General features: G+C 35.1%; 1 non-coding gene across 1 annotated transcript; it reads left to right on the top strand.

Annotated features, from left to right (window-relative positions):
• The first annotated feature begins 718 nt into the window (after positions 1-718).
• On the top strand, positions 719-825 carry LOC121226080 (small nucleolar RNA R71). Its single transcript, XR_005923976.1, has one exon. It is a non-coding gene; the product is annotated as a small nucleolar RNA R71 (small nucleolar RNA).
• Positions 826-1123: the final 298 nt, after the last annotated feature.

Below are 1123 nucleotides of genomic sequence, written 5' to 3'. Positions count from 1 at the left end.
TTTAGGTTAGTTTCAGTGTTACTAGGTAAGCTACCTTGTTGTCTTTCCGAAACTAATTTAGCAAGCTATACAATTTGATTTTTCAAGCCCTTGAATCGATGCTTGCTAATTTTTCAAAGCTGTCTTAATGTTTTGAAATCGAGTTTTAGACACTGAAATAAATTTAGCTAACATCTCCTCAAGGTTTAGTTTCTTTTATTGATGATAAGGTTGCTGAAAACCTGGAGGGGGTTGTGACATTTGATTTCCTTGACCACCCCAAGAGAAGGTTGGATGATTCCTCCATCCTGGATTATAATTATTGATATAGGGGTTATTTTGAGGTCTAGAATTAGTACCCATAAAGTTGACCTGCTCATGCTCCATGTTAGAACCGAAGGGTAAAAATTCTAGATTAATCATCCCTACTCCATTCACATCACATTGTACTACCGAATTCACCTGCTTAGAAAAATTCAAACCATAAATTTCCTTACTAAGAGCTTCAACCTGATTTGCTAACATAGAAACTGCATAAATATTAAAAACACCAGATTCTTTAATCGGTTTCATTCTCATGACTTGTCGCTGATAGTTATTCAGTGTCATCTCCTTAATAAACTCTTAAGCTACTTTAGGTGTCTTATTATTCAATATTCTGCCAGCTGCTGCATCATTTAGTTGCCTAGTTGAGGGATTCAAACCAATGTAAAATGTTTAACCTTGTAACCATAAATGTAATCCATGATGAGGGCACCTGCTCAAAAGATCCTTAAATCTCTCCCATGCATCATATAATGTCTCCAACTCAATTTGAGCAAACAAAGAGATGTTGTTCCTCAACTTAGTTGTTTTTGCCGGTGGAAAATATTTTAATAAAAATTTCTTAGTCATCTGATCCCAAGTCGTGATAGAACCACGTGGAAGTGAATTCAACCACTATTTTGCCTTGCTCCTCAAAGAGAATCGGAACAACTGTAAGCATATGTCATCATCAGAAATGCCATTAATCTTCAATATGTCATAAATCTCTAGAAAGTTAGCCAAATGAGCATTTAGATCTTTATCTTGTAACCCATCAAACTGGACATATTGTTTTATCATTTGAATTGTGTTCGGCTTTAGCTCAAAATTGTTTACAGTA

Source organism: Gossypium hirsutum, chromosome D13, assembly GCF_007990345.1.
Source record: "Gossypium hirsutum isolate 1008001.06 chromosome D13, Gossypium_hirsutum_v2.1, whole genome shotgun sequence".
In the NCBI taxonomy this organism is placed as follows: domain Eukaryota; kingdom Viridiplantae; phylum Streptophyta; class Magnoliopsida; order Malvales; family Malvaceae; genus Gossypium; species Gossypium hirsutum.
The sequence above is the reverse complement of the archived record's forward strand: the minus strand, read 5'-3'. Positions and strand labels throughout refer to the sequence as shown.